Source organism: Hippopotamus amphibius, chromosome 15 (assembly GCF_030028045.1).
Source record: "Hippopotamus amphibius kiboko isolate mHipAmp2 chromosome 15, mHipAmp2.hap2, whole genome shotgun sequence".
NCBI classification, from domain to species: Eukaryota; Metazoa; Chordata; class Mammalia; order Artiodactyla; family Hippopotamidae; genus Hippopotamus; species Hippopotamus amphibius.
Window position 1 is genome coordinate 22,748,717 of NC_080200.1, and position 16,341 is coordinate 22,765,057.

The window sequence follows — 16,341 nt, forward strand, 5'->3', positions numbered from 1 at the left end:
TGAATCTAAAGAAATTTAAGCTTCAGAGCCTCTCATTTGCTTAGGCCTTTCCCAAGGATATATGCAATTTTGTATATATATGTATGTTTTCTTTTTCTTAAGGAGATCATTCAAAAGTCTGTGAGTTTCAGCATACTCAAAACTTAGATTTGTCCCTTAATATTCTAGAAATATTTCTATCAGTAATTGGATTTGAGGCAAGTGTTAACCATCAAAGGGCTTATTATTTTTTTAAATTAGAATCTGATATTTTGATTTGAAAATACCCATATTTCTATTTAAAACTGTCCATCAATGATTGTCTCCTCATGGAAGGTCCCCCCCCTCAGAAAATTGTTATATTTCACAGAAAAGTAATAGAACATATTCCAAATTATAAGTATTACATGTTATAGTTAGTAAAAATGAAGATGAGATATGTAATTATTTAATAGGAAGTTATATCCTAGTTAATCTAGTTAATACAAACTGAAAGAAGATTGTATATTTCCTCCAAACTGTAACTGACATCATCTTGCTTTCAAAGTTATAGATATGTACACACTACATGTATGTGTGTATGTGTACATACATAGTGTGTGTATATGTATATACATTTTAGACCTGGGCAAAGGGGCTGTCCTATGTCATCTCATAAAATTATTTTAGAGAGGTTGACTTGTTAAAATTCAACATCTCTTTATTTTTCCTAAATTAGGTAAATCATTTTGCAATAGGATAATGGTATGCCATTATCTAACTTTCTATGAACTTGGACAAAATGAACACTAAGTGTTTACAGCATTTGTATTGTACCTGTGGGACTTTCAGGAATATGAGTATTCTATTTTCATGGCTACTATAACCTTCTTAAGATTTTTTAAGAAAAATAATTATTGCAAAGTTTAAGATAGAATATCTCCTGGGTCATGAAATTCCTCAGAATAGTATGCATTTTTGTTCAAGAATGTATCAGTTGGTTATTATTGTGTATAGTTAACCTCTATATATTTTTAAGTGGTGAAAAGAGTTAAGTGATACTTTTATAAAACCTGTCAGTTAAAAATTTGTTTTCATTTGTACAAACCTATTTTCAGTATTCACATTTACTCTTTTTTTTTTTTTTTTGAGTGCAAAAAATATATCTCATCTCTAACAAAACATCATCTGTAATATAGCCAATGTGTTTAATCCTAGATTAGAGAACAAGTTTTCCCTGAAGGTTTTTGCAATCAACATATAAGAATCTATCATGATTAGGCAGTTAGCCCACTTCATTTGAGGCTTTAAAAGTCTGTATAAGGTGAAGAACATGACCCTTTATTTAAATGCTCTTCTCCACTTAATTTCTCAACATAATGGTTGAAAGTTTATTGTCTAAGGCAAAAAAAATTAATAATAATCTTACAAATGCATGGTATAATATTTCCTAAAATGTGTCAAATTAGAGAATGTTAAAGTTTGGGGTTTTTAAAATCTTGTTTTATGCTTTTCTGCAGCAGTGCAACATTAAATAATTTAATTTTTAAGAATATATGTGGTTCTTTCTATGAGCCTCAAGCAATACAAATTTACTTTAAAAGACTACCAAAAAGGATTTTCTGAGACTGTCTTATTACAATCTCTAAGTGGGGTATCAGGGGATCATTCTTATATCTAATTTCTCAGATCCATCTTCCATTTCTTGACTAATATTTTATTTAAAATAAAATACCCTAGAAGAATTAGTTTTATTTCTGTATAAGAAGTGGTGAATTTTAAATCTTTTATAAAATGAAAGACAATTGATATGTCTATTTACCTAGTAGATAGCCTGTGCTTTCAAGGCAAGCATCAAGGACATAGTTTGATGAAAACAAAGAAATCTCATTCCCAGTAACAATCATTTAGTATCAAAAGACATTAGACTGTTAATATCTCTGAAGTAAGCGAGAGCAAATTGTAGTCCCTTGATGAATTCACTGCAACTCACATTTGAAAGAATGTGTCTACTCTCAGCCATTATACTTGAAATATTGTATCCCTACTTTAATGATTATATACAATTAAATTTTATTATTTTCTTAATGCACATATTTTAATGTGGGCTATTTCCAGGTTGGCTAGATTATACAGCTATTCATTAAATTATTTCTGCAAAAAGAAGATAAAGGTATGTATTTGAGATTTATTTGGTCTTTATTGAATTTGAATCATCTTAGGGTTATAAGGACAAAGGGGCTGGGGAGCATCTTGGTGCAGTGAGCTAGGGCCAGTATTCAGTGGTCCTGTGTATCCTCTATCTGAGACAGCATGACCCCAGAGCCTACTTGTGTTCTTGATTGGGGTAGGGAATATGTCTGTTTCTTCCTTATTTTATCTTCAAGTTTTTATGTTATGCTTAGCACATAATCGTATTCAACAATATTTTGGATATGATGAAAACATGTAAAATAGGTAAAGTATTAATATTTCAAAAGGTACAAATACCTGGTGAGAATTTTATGCAGTTATATTAAAATAAAATACTTTGTAAGTTGTACAGCTCCATAGCAGTGCTAGCTGTTACTAACACTTCCATTTATGAAAATGTATTTTATTGTTGTCTGATAATATTAAGAATGTAACATATTCTCTATATCCATGGCTTTCACTTCTACATGCATCTCTAGTTTCCATCTACTGAAATGAGTTAATTATACCTTTAAATCTATGTCAAAATAAACATTTTTAGTAGAAGCAAGACTGCAAAATCAAGGGAAATTTGGAGGGCAACAATGCAAAATACATGTGGATGAAGATAAGAATCTTAAGAGGTTGTATTATGATAAACGTGGATGGACCTAGAAACTGTCATACAGAGTGAAGTAAGTCAGAAAGAGAAAAACAAATATCATATATGAATGCATACATGTGGAATATAAAAAAAAGTACAGATAAACCACTTTACAAGTCAGAGACACAGACAACAAAGAACAAACATATACACACCAAGACCAAGGGGGGAAGGCAGGGGATGAAGGTGGGATGAACTGAGAGATTGGGATTGATGTATATACACTAATATGTATGTATAACATAGATAAGTAATGGGAAACTTTTCATTAACTCATCAACTGTACAGCAAAGTGGAACTCCTTTCCACTTCCCTGCACAGTAGAAGCTAACACAACATTCTAAAATAACTATACCCAAATTTAAAAAAAAATCATTTGTGCTATTAAAATGAGCACACCTTATTTGCTTATTTGATAAAGTTTAGGTAGAAATTTGTGACTTTCAGGTTATTAATCTAATAACTGTAAACTAGTTCTCAAATCTACCATGGTAAATGCAAATGTTAATAATGCTTCCTCTCTACCAGCCAAAAGTTCTGGTTTTGGCTTACAAGACACTTTAAGTATTTTGCCTAGCTGATATTTGAAGTTCCAAGCCATTACCCAATGCACTGGAGCTACATGATAATTATACTCCATTAGGATTGCAATTTTCAATTAAAAAATATTGATGACTATAGTACAAAATCTTCCAGTCCTCAATATGTTTATTTTATATTAATGTCTTTTGAGCCTCTTATTTGGAATTTTCTCAAAATCAAGTAAATAACTTTGGATGTTGGATGAGGAGGCCAGGGTGTGGGAGTTTTCTTTCTCTGAGGTGAAAAGAGTTGCAGGATGCCTTTTAGGTGTTTCTGAACTAAATGTTTAATTTAGAAAATTTCCTTCATCTATCAGGTTTTTTTTTTTTTTTTATTAATACATAATAGGCATAACCTAAAATTGAGTTCTTCAACTTTATGGAGAGGTTTTTATGCAATTCAGTGTCTTTAATACTTAACCACAATTCATATTACCTTTGGAATCTGAGGGGTGAGAAATCCTGATTAGATAAATTTCTATACGCTTAACAAAAGGTCTCAGAATTCTGTCTTTATTGAAAAGAAATAAACATGATAATAAATATACCTTTTAAACTCAATAGAAATCTAAAGCACATTCAAAACTTCCATGAATTCATGGGGAATAAAGTATAATTAATATGTCAGTTGATCAAAAGCAAGTCAGGGCTAAGGAAGAAGTGACTTAGTAACTACACTCTCTAAAATTGTCTTGTGCGTGAAGATTTTGATGCCCTCTCGGAAAAAAAAATAAGAGAACAGTATCAGACCAGCTTTTCCACTAGATTAATGATTTAACTTCATAGAATCTTGTTGGTTGCATTTCCTCCTCTTACATTCTTGTCAAAGTTTTTCAGATGCTTGTAAGCTTGTTCCTTTAGTTCCAGATATTTATTAATATAATTACAGCATTGCCTGAAATATACAATCTTGAAATTTAGGTTGAATTTCCATTAATTGGTCTACTAAGAAATACTATTTGGTGATATTTATTCTATCTTATAAATCGCAAGCTATGTCTGTTACTGTTACTGTTCATGTGTTTCTTAAAAAGCCAGTTTTTAATTATAAACCTATTACATTATTATATTAAATTCTCATAATTTGCTATTAATAATGTGAAAATATTTTAGACTACTACAAAGAGAATGATAGTATATAGGTATGTTACTAGTTTTAGTGATGGTCACAACATAATCATTAGCTCTGTCTTTTTTTTGTTACTGTTGTTCTTATTTGTTTCTTATTTTCAGGGCTAGGGCATTCAAAAAATTATTACAGTTATATTACATTGCATCTTTATTCTGTTTTCTGAATTAAGCAAGTATTCATCTGTATCTTTATCTTATACCAATGTATTTACTGTTTCAAACACCAACACTGTTCTTCGGAGTAAGAATCTATGATGGGCCTGTTATTAAACAGTATTTGTTTTAAGAATTTTGATTAATTCAAATTATTTTCTGAATATTTTAAAGTGTATAGTATCTCTCTTATTTAACTTATCAATGTGCTTTCTTTTGTAGGATTTATCTTCATTTTATATTAACTTGGCTGATTACAGATAATTATAACTTTGCCATAGATCATGGGATTCTAATTATCATAATTGTATTAGAATTTTCATGTCTTTATTCAGCAGTAATTTGGACAGATCTCTTCTTTAGATTGCATTGAAAATATTTTGAATTTCTTATATTTGTTTAGCAATATTTTTTTTATTAAATTTTATTGCAGCCTTACAATGTTGTATTAGTTTCTGCTGTACAGCAAGGTGAATCAACTATGTGTATACATATATCCCCTCTTTTTTTGAATTTCATTCTACTTAGGTCACCCCACAGCATCAAGTAGATTTCCCTGTGCTATATAGTAGGTTCTCATTTGTTATCCATTTTATACATAGTAGTGTATATATGTCAATCCCAATCTCCCAATTCATCCCACCCACTTTTCCACCCTTGGTACAGAGTGAAGTAAGTCATAAAGAGAAAAACAAATTTTGTATGATATCGATTATATGTGGAATGTAGAAAAATGATACATATGAACTTATTTGCAAAGCAGAAATAGAGACACAGACACAAAGAACAAACATATGGATACCAAACAATAATTTTATAATGAGACATCTAATACTTCCAACTTTGAACTAACCTGTCAGTATTTTTCTAATTCCCTATCTTGACTGAGAAGTGATAGCCTTTTACTTACTACATTTCCTTTATGCTCAAATTAAAAATTCTATCAATATTAAGAAGCACATTCAAGTTCAAAGAAGAGTTTGAATTCTGAGAGGGAGAGAAGTTCAAAAAACATTGACTTTGATCCAGTAATTTTTTGGCTCTCTTACATACCATTGCATAGGAGGAGGACTCCTTTGGGAATTTTCTATCCTGCTGTCCCATTTGCCACATTCAGTGTGTGCTCTCAAATTTTCAGGGTGGATACGGATGCCTCCTAAACATATGCTTCTCCCCTTTCATGGATTTGCAATTGATATTTGAAGGTATTTATATTATGTTAAAATACAATCCTATATATGCAGATGATTTTAGATAAATCTGGAATATTTTATTATTTCTATTTTTAGGTTATTATCATTATTATTATATGCATATTTATTTTTGTGTTCAGGCATGTTTCATGATAATTTAAGTAAAGAGTTGGAAAGAAGGTGTACATGAGTTCTTGTATTAATAATGACATATTTATAAGATCTTCCAACATTTTCTCAATCTGTCTTGTGGTTTCTCACTAATTAACCTTTGTTAAGACCTGTCCCTAAATTAACATGTACCCTTATTATTTCCCAGTGTAACAGCCTGTTATTAAGACGTCTATGTCAGTCTGCTAACTTTGCCTCATCCCTCCCATTCTCTTATGTAGGCAATCTGGTGGTCATTCACAGTCATGATAGAGAATAGCTGTAAACTTTTAATGGAGAAATCAGTTTGGATCATATTAAGTGTTTCAGAAAATATGTGTGTTGTGCCCAGAGTAGCAATTCAAAATAAATGCTGAGATTATTTAATACTGTTTCCTATAATTTAATTAAATATTTTATGAACAAGCCACCTCTAGTTAGTAAGACACTATTTGTTCTGGAAAAAAATACTAAGTTTGTATGAGAAAATAAAAGGAGAAAAAATTAAGTTTGTTAGTTTTGAATTAATCATTTTTAATATGTTACTTGAGTCAAAGTAAAATTAGTAAGTTCTAAATTTATATTTTAGTAATTCATTCTCAAATTTTTCATATGCCTGGTGTATTTTTTGCTCAATTAATTAAATTCCTCTATACACACAGGAAGGAAAAAATGCTAATTAATTCATAGAGACTGTAAAGATTAGCACATTTTTGTATCAATGCATAGCCAATATAAAGTCAAAATTGGGAAAGACTGAAAATATTAAAAAATTGTAATATATTTGACCAAATCTATCCTGAAAATTTTATCACTTATATGAATGAATTAAACAGAAGAATATCCTTATAACAAGAGCACATATTTCCAATGGATCACCTGAAGATATTTGTAAAGGAATAAAATAATTAGTGTGGACAAATCATCTCAATATTTATTATATTTTCATTTTCTAATTATATGTATTTCTACATTTAATTAAAAATTATATTTATTTCACAAATTGTTAAGTGGTTATTGATCATTAGACACAAATTTGGTGAATTAAAATAGATGGAGTTATAATTATCTAAGACGATTCGAGAAAATTTTATTTAATTTAATAATCATCTTTATCTCTTAAAGGGCAATCAACGTTGTTACACAGAATTCTCAAGTATCATCTACTTTGATTTTTCATATAAGTAATGAAAATAGAAAATCAAAGTGTTGAAATAGATTTTACACTCCTCGGTCTTTTCCAATATGGTCCGATGGACTCTTTTCTCTTTGTTGCCATTGCAATACTGTTTTCAGTGGCTCTGATGGGGAATGGCATACTGATTCTTCTCATTCGATTGGACACCAGACTCCACACTCCAATGTACTTTCTACTCAGTCAGCTCTCTTTCATTGACATGATGTACATCTCCACCACTGTGCCCAAGATGGCAATTAACTTTCTGTCCAATAGTAAGACCATTACTTTTTTAGGCTGTGAGATTCAAACATTTGTGTTCTTGGTCCTTGGTGGAACTGAAGCCCTTCTTCTTGGTTTCATGTCTTATGATCGTTATGTAGTCATCTGTCATCCTTTATGTTATACTGTCCTCATGAGCAACAGGATTTGTTGGTTCATGGTCACATGTGCTTGGACCAGTAGTTCCCTGAACTCTTTAATACATATGCTGTATATATTTCAACTCCCCTTCTGTAGCTCTCAACTCATTAACCACTTTTTCTGTGAAATTCCATCCCTGGTGCCATTGGTATGTCAGGACACTTCCCAGTATGAATACACAGTTCTCTTGAGTGGACTTATTATTCTATTGTTACCATTCATGGCCATTCTCACATCCTATGCTCGTGTGCTTACTGTGGTGTTCTAGATGAGTTCAGGAAATGGACAGAGAAAAGCCATCTCTAATTGTTCCTCTCACCTGACTGTGGCAAGCCTATTCTACGTGACCACTCTCTCCACCTATACAAGGCCACACTCCTTGCATTCCCCTGAGGAGGATAAGATAGTAGCAGTGTTTTATACCATTATTACACCTCTTCTGAACCCATTTATCTACAGTCTGAGGAATAAAGATGTTATGGAGGCTTTGAGGCGACTAATAGGGCCATGTATGTTTGTACAGAAAATGTGACTGTGGGAACCCCTTACTGATTAAGATAGATTGACAAAAAAAAAATATGCTTAGAATACAGTTTAGGAAATTATAAACTCTAAAAACATTGCATAGAAAGATATATTCCAATAAATATTTTTAAATAAAATTATAGTGGTCTTTGTGTCTTGTGTTTTAGCATGGTTGTTGAGATAATTAGCATAAAACATTGTGTAAGTTTAATGTGTACAGTATGTCAATTTAATATATTTAAATATGATGGTATTATTACCACCATAGCATTAGCTAACACATTCATCATGTCATAAAATTATTTTTTGTGGTGAATAAGCTTAAAATCTTATTCATCTTCTTGTTGCAAAAGTGTATACTCAACATTTCCCCAGTTCCCATAACTGTCCCCCACGTTTCCCATGTAACCAACACTCTACTCTGTTTCTATCAGTTCAACATTTTTAGATATCACACATAAGTAATACTGTACAGTATTTTTCTTGCTCTATCTGACTTATTTTAGCATAGTGCCCTAAAGATCTCATTACAAATGAGATCTCTTACTACAAATGGCAGGATTTCCTTCCGTTCTGCAGCTGAAAAATAATCTGTTATGTATATGGATATATGCCACACATCACCTTTTCTGCTCATCCATTAACAGACACAGGCTTTTTTACACCTTGGCTGTTGTGAATGATGCTGCAGTGAACATGAGAATGCAAATAACTTTTTCATACCACATTTTCATTTCCTTTGGTTATATACTCAGAAGTAGGATTGCTGAATCATATGGTACTTTTATTTTTAATTTTTTTGTGGAACCTCTGTACTGTTTGCCACAGTGGCTGCACCAATTTACATTCCCACCCACAATGCACAACATTTCCCTTCTGTTCACATTCTCACCAACATGTGATCCCAATTGCCTTCTTTATTACAGCATTCCAACAGTTGTGAAGTGATATATCATTTTCATTTTGATTTGCATTTCCCTGATGATTAGTGATTTTGTCCATCTTTTTGTATACCCATTGGCCACTTCTTTGAAGAAATAGCCATTCTGTTCCTCTGCCCATTTTTAAACTGCATTTTTTTTTTTTTTTTTTTTTTTTGCTATTGAGTTGTATGAGTTCTTTATATATTTTGGGTATTTTCCCTTTATCATATGTATGATTTGCAAGTATTTTCTCCCATTACATAGGCTGTCTTTTCATTTTGTTTATCATTTCTTCTGCTGCACAGAACCTTCTTGATTTGACGTAGTTCCTCTTGTTGATATTTGCTTTTGTTGATTGCCTTTTTGATGTCATATTAAAAAATCATTGCAAAGACCAATGTCAAGGAGACTTTTCCTATACTTTCTTCTAAGTTTTATAATTTCAGGTCTTAAGTTTAAGTATTCTGTTGCAAAATGCTTACACAAATAACACCACATTTTAAGCATTCTACTAATACTAGGACATTATTTCTCCTCTCTCTGTCATTTCATGTATTTGAAATGTCTGAGTATGTGTCTAAGTATATTATGCCTGATGAGCACACTGTAGATAACTACATTGAGAGAGAGAAAAAAACAATTTCTATATATGTAATACTTTCCATAATTAAAAACTTATGGCTTGAGTAAATGTCAAGAGATAAAAATATGCTTAGCTGAGTTCCCTGATAATAAATTCAGGCTTGACTGTACTACCCAAAGCAATTTACAGATTCAACGCAATCCTGATCAAATTACCAATGGCATTTTTCACAGAATTAGAGCAAGAAATCTTACGGTTTGTATGGAAACACAGAAGACCCCGAATAGCCAAAGCAATCTTGAGAAGGAAAAATGGAGTGGGTGGAATCAGGCTTCCTGACTTCAAACTATACTACAAGGCCATAGTGATCAAGACAGTATGGTACTGGCACAAAAATAGAAAGGAAGATCAATGGAATAGAATAGAGAACTCAGAAGTAAGTGCAAACACATATGGGCACCTTATCTTTGACAAAGGAGGCACAAATATACAATGGAAAAAAGACAGCCGCTTCAATAAGTGGTGTTGGGAAAATTGGACAGCTACATGTAAAAGAATGAAATTAGAACACTTCCTAACATTATACACAAAAATAAACTCCAAATGGATTAAAAACCTACATGTAAGGCCAGACACTATAAATCTCCTAGAGGAAAACATAGGCAGAACACTCTAGGACATCCATCAAAGCAAGATCCTTTTGGACTCACCTCCTAGAATCATGGAAATAAAATCAAGAATAAACAAATGGGACCTCATGAAACTTAAAAGCTTTTGCACAGTGAAAGAAACCATAAACAAGACTAAAAGGCAACCCTCAGAATGGGAAAAAATAATTGCCTATGAAACAATGGACAAAGGATTAACCTCCAAAATATACAAGCAGCTCATGAAGCTTAATACCAAAAAAAGCAAATAACCCAATCCACAAATGGGTGGAAGACCTAAATAGACATTTCTCCAGGGAAGACATACAGATGGCCAACACACACATGAAAAGATGCTCAACATCACTCATCATCAGAGAAATGCAAGTCAAAGCCACAATGAGGTATCACCTCACACCGATCAGAATGGCCATCATCACAAAATCTGGAAACCACAAATGTTGGAGAGGGTGTGGAGGAAAGGGAACTCTGCTGCACTGTTGGTGGGACTGTAAGTTGGTACAGCCACTATGGAAAACTATTTGGAGGTTCCTTATAAAACTAAAACTAGAACTGCCATATGATCCAGTAATCCCACTCCTGGGCATATACCCAAAGAAAACCATAATCCCAAAAGAAACGTGTACCGTAATGTTTATTGCAGCACTATTTACAATAGCCAGGACATGGAAGCAACCTAAATGCCCATCAACAAACGAATGGATAAAGAAGATGTGGCATATATATATACAATGGAATTTTACTCAGCTATAAAAAGGGATGAGATGGAGCTATATATCATGAGGTGCATAGACCTAGAGTCTGTCATACAGAGTGAAGTAAGTCAGAAAGAGAAAGACACATATTGTATGCGAACTCACATATACGGAATCTAAAAATGGTACTGATGAACTCAGTGACAAGAACAAGGACGCAGGTGCAGAGAATGGACTGGAGAACTCGAGGTTTGGGAGAGGGCGGGGGGTGAAGGGGAAGCTGAGATGAAGCGGTAGAGTAGCACAGACATATATATACTACCAACTGTAAAATAGATAGTCAGTGGGAAGTTGTTGTATAACAAAGAGAGTTCAACTCGAGGATGGAAGATGCCTTAAAGAACTGGGATGGGGAGGTTGGGGGGGATTTGAGGGAGGGTGGGAGGGGGAGTCAAGGAAGGGACGGAATAAGGGGATATGTGTATAAAAAGAGATGATTGAACTTGGTGTACCCCCAAAAAAATAATAAATAAAGAAATAAAATTAAAAAAAAAAAACAAACTTCTAAAGAAAAACATAGTAGACCTTTTTTTTTTTACAAAAGTCATTTGTATTCAAACATGATATAACATGTTAGACTATCCTATAGTTTACAATTTATATTAGTAATTTAATTATTGAGAGGTGAAAAGTATAATGTTTGAAATTACCAATAAAATTATGATCATTCCTATCTCATGTATTTTATATAGGGCTGTCTTTGAAAAAGTTTCCATGAGGTAGTTAATATTATCACAGTCTAAAGGTTAAAAAAAAATACGTGCCAAATGGAAAAAATGAATGGTACATTATATCTCATATTTGATTCCATGTATCATGACCACCAATGAAACATTTTTTGGATATACATGTTGCACTGTTATAGTATTCTGTCATATATTACATAGAAGACCCCTGCATGTGACAGGGAAGCACTCAATTTTAAATATCAGTTTTGAATTCTTCAAGGTCTAAAATGGAGAGGGAAATTTTTCTCAGGTAAAAACAAATCCAAGTAGCTATTTTTTCTCCTTTTTATTTTGTTTTTATCCACTAGAAGAACAATAAATAATCCATTTCAATTTACAAAACATTTTCAATCTCTTTGATTTATAAAATTTCTTTAAAAACATTTGCAACCCAGGCATCAGCCATAATGACATTGTATAATAGAGGAAATAGATAGCAAAAAACAATTCTGATTTTTTTTTTTTTTTTTTGAGGAGAAAAAACAAATCTTAAATCTGGACCATGATCTACATAAAAGAGTAGGTAAAATGTGAAAACTTTTATTGATGAACTTTATAGGTTAGCACATGGGATGTGTCACAATATATTACAGCACTAAATTGTATCTACTCTTGACCCCTATAACTTGAGCTTGAAATCACCACTGACATTTTATAGATGATAAAATGATATTCAGAGATTTGAACGAGTATACCTTAAAATATATAACTGGATAGCTGGATTCCCATAACTATCTATCTATTCTATCTATCTATGTATCTATGTATCTATCTATCCATCATCTATCCCTCTATCTCCCTATCTATCTAAATTCATGTTCTGTATCTCCTATGTTATAACACAAATATTCAATACTTTGAGTTAATGAATCTGAAGTAAGGGTGGGTTGCTTTTTACTCACAACCCCCATAAAGAACTGCCAAGGAAGAAAGAATAAAAAAGAAAAGGAAGTCATTAAAATAGAAATTCTATAAATATGGTAGAAGGTCAAGAATGTGTGTGTTTTAGGAATGCCTGTTAAAGATGGGGATATGTGTATAAAAATGGATGATTGAACCTGGTGTACCCCCACAAAAAAAAAAAAAAAACACATATAGAGCTATTTCAGTGATTAAAGTTTACTCATTTTGACATATTCTATTTAATCATATAATGGTTTTAACATATTTTCACTTTTTCTCACAACAAGCACATATATCACACAAATATTGTCTCTCAAAGCCTCTAAATAAAATCCAATTCATGTTTGAATCTCAGTACAAAGTTATCCCTACTGAGGAAAATTCATTTGCAAAGGAACAACCATATCATCAGCTGTCCAACTTAGACTGCTGATATATATATATATATATTCCGTATGATGAATAAAACAATCCAAATGCTCCGCAAATTTCAAAATGAATTATACCTGACCGTCTCTTAAAGTTAGTATTCATCAATTTCACAGCTGACCTTATTTTTTTCCCCTATACTTATGTTTAGTGTCAAAAATAAAATGCTGAAAAAACCCTCAATCAGTGGTTTATATGTTTTACAGAACATAAAGTTTTATTATTAAAAAGATAAAAAAATGAATTATGAGGACATGAAGTGAATTTTTCAAGACTGTATAGTGACCCAGTCTTAGAGTTCAAAAACACAGAGTCCTTTAGAATCTAGATAATGCAGAATTTTCCACTGAAGCACAGATTTTTATACTCTACACTCTACTCAATTTGATCAAAATTACTCTCAAGTATCATTCTTGATTATAAAATAAAGCAGGTGTGATTATTTTCAGGTGAAGCAAGAGTGTATATTCACCCAAGCAGCCTTTTAAATTGGCTTTCTGAAGACGTTATAAGAATTCTGATTACAGTTTTAAAAGTGTCTAAAGCACAAGACCCACTCCACCAGTTTTCACAGAAATGTGTTATCACCTCCTCTCTTCTTAAGATCCTTGAAATATCTTAATATTCTGAAACTGACTTTCCTTAGTCATATGTAGGGACTAGATATCAGTAAACCAGGTTATTAGGTCAATGCTACTGGGAGGTCTTTGAATGCATTCATTATATGAAGAAGTCAATCCTGGTTCTTAAAAATTGACTTATACATCAATCTAAATCTCTATATTAAGAAGTATTTCATTGTACTTAGAATGACAGCACTGTAACATGGTTTTGAATAAATGCTTGAGCAGGCCATCAATTATTTTTATGTTTAAGGATACATATTTTAGTAAATATTATTTATATTTCCTGCTTAAGTAATCCTCAATCCAATAACACTTTCCTTTTTGGAGTTCCTTGGCTAATGAGATGCTGGAATTTTTGTATTATAAACAAAAGATCTTAATTCTGAATAAACTTCTCTTAAGCACTTGTTGAAGAGTCCCTCCTCTTCTGCAATGAATAAAAATAATAAAAATCAAAATACAGTTAGTGTTAGTACCTTTTATTATCTCTGCATTTTCACAAACTCACTGGCTTGGTTAGCTGACAGAAGTTCAGTAAACGTCTTTAAAAATTATCCAGACAATCAAATGTACATATTAATCTCTCATCTCTACAACTAACATTTCAATATCTCATGGAAACACAGGAGCAAAGATTATAAGACTTCTTTACCTGGAAATTTAGTCAAATGCTGATGATTATTATATTATTTTTGTATTCACATAGAAATTTCCACTGAGCCTTGGAATGTAGTTTAACAAGCCCAGGATGGCCATATGCCAAGTTTGGAGAAGGAGCTCTTTATAACTTCTTTAGATGTTTTCACAAGTGGGTTAGGGTCAAATCAATGGTGAAGGAAATAAATATATCTACTCAGATTCTTCCAGCATTATTATGTCTGTAAACTTTTTTAGATCATATATTTTATATATTGTAGTTCAATAATTGCACAACAATGATATACCTGCATATATTAAATGAGTTCCCAGTTTTGAATATACCAGCAAAAAATTAATAAATTAAATGGAATGTGGTTAGCTTAATAAAAATATAGAAGCAAAAAATTTTAACATTACATGTATAGGACTTATCTTTCATTGATTTTAGGTATTACATATGTTATATTGTTTCTATTCTGTTGGAAAAAACATTAAGCTATAAAACAATTTTCACTTAAACTAATAATAAAAATGATAATAATACTTTGGTACAATGACATTTAGTAAATATTCAGTAGTGTAATTTACTCTAATACCTTAGATGTTCTCATATTCTTCAAAGTTTACAGTAAATGAATTAACTTCACCTTTCAATAGGTAAAGTGTAATATTGATCCAATTTAAATGTTTAAAAATGATTTTGAGTATATTTGGGGTTTGAATTACAGTGTGTCTCAGTGAAGACTTCTTTATCTTTAATTTATTTATTGCAGCACTATTTACAATAGCCAGGACATGGAAGCAACCTAAATGCCCATCAACAAACAAATGGATAAAGATGTGGCATATATATACAATGGAATATTACTCAGCTATAAAAAGGGATGAGATGGAGCTATATGTCATGAGGTGGATAGACCTAGAGTCTGTCATACAGAGTGAAGTAAGTCAGAAAGAGAAAGACAAATATTGTATGCTAACTCACATATATGGAATCTAAAAATGGTACTGATGAACTCAGTGACAAGAACAAGGATGCAGGTGCAGAGAATGGACTGGAGAACTCGAGGTTTGGGAGAGGGCGGGGGGTGAAGGGGAAGCTGAGATGAAGCGAGAGAGTAGCACAGACATATATATACTACCAACTGTAAAATAGATAGTCAGTGGGAAGTTGTTGTATAACAAAGAGAGTCCAACTCGAGGATGGAAGATGCCTTAGAGGACTGGGGCAGGGACGGTGGGGGGTACTCGAGGGTGGGTGGGGGGGAGTCAAGGGAGGGAGGGAATACAGGGATATGTGTATAAAAACAGTTGATTGAACTTGGTGTACCCCCCCAAAATAATAATAAATAAATAAATAAATAAATAAATAAATAAATAAATTCAGGCTTGTACATTTAAGGATGTTCTTTGTATTGCTAGCAAAATTCTCTAGCCTTAGAGAAGTCCGGTAGAAACTCATTAGTTAATTTGCAAAATGCTTTTCCATTTATGAGCATCAGCAGGACATAATTAATTTTGAAACATGCATAAATGCAATTAATATAACCAATACTACTCAGGGCTCATTAAATATTTCTTTGACTGCTCTTTATATTTTATGTATTAAATATAAAAATATAGAACACCTTTATTTAAATTTGAGTCTGATTTAATATTATTTAAAAAATGTTTGAAAATCAATGCATTAAAATTTATAATCAACTCAATTTAATTTTTATACAACTAAAATAAAATTCAATGATGCTATGGAGTCTGCCAGCCCCAATAGTAGGGCACACAAACTTAAAAAAATGCAAACTTTTGTAAAGATATTTACTTACCATCATCCAAACTTACTCAAAATGTACTAACAACATTTATCCTGGTTACCATCTTATGTCCCTTTGAAGGCCAACTCAGGATTCTGCACAGAAAAACAGCTGTAGCCAAATGTCTGAGCAAGAGAAAACTGAATATA

At 32.0% G+C, this 16,341-nt stretch overlaps 1 pseudogene; it reads left to right on the plus strand.

Moving 5' to 3' along the window:
* Positions 1 to 7,189: 7,189 nt before the first annotated feature.
* Positions 7,190 to 8,134, plus strand: LOC130836365 (olfactory receptor 2AK2-like; annotated as a pseudogene).
* Positions 8,135 to 16,341: the final 8,207 nt, after the last annotated feature.